The sequence below is a fragment of the Octopus bimaculoides genome, chromosome 19 (assembly GCF_001194135.2).
Source record: "Octopus bimaculoides isolate UCB-OBI-ISO-001 chromosome 19, ASM119413v2, whole genome shotgun sequence".
Taxonomy (NCBI): Eukaryota; Metazoa; Mollusca; class Cephalopoda; order Octopoda; family Octopodidae; genus Octopus; species Octopus bimaculoides.
In genome coordinates this window covers 20,381,560-20,381,992 of record NC_068999.1, presented here as the reverse complement: position 1 = coordinate 20,381,992, position 433 = coordinate 20,381,560, and positions in this window count along the sequence as shown.

Below are 433 nucleotides of genomic sequence, written 5' to 3'. Positions count from 1 at the left end.
ATATATATATATATACATATATTTATTTATTTATATATGAAACAAGGTGGGAAAGAATAGTACTCGAGTACCGTAGGTAGAGTAGTGTGCTTTGTTATTATTAAAGCTGGAAAACATCACATAAAATTTGCTAGCCAGAGTTTCACGATCTCAATCTAAACTGTCCGAAGAACGAGAAGGTGAAACTCTGAATAACAGTTTTCTGTGATACTTTCTGCTGGTTTTGCACGCTTCCATAATAAACTATATATATATTAAAGACCCCACTTCGGTAACGAATGTTCATGGGATTGCATCTAGGAAGTTCTCATAGATGATACATGGTAAAGGTTTAAGGTGATACAGCTTTTCGATGTGTCCGCTATTGTTAACAGTTAGAGCATTCGCGTAAATGCGTTCTTATTGGCTTGTATATTGTTGGGTTCAAGAAATC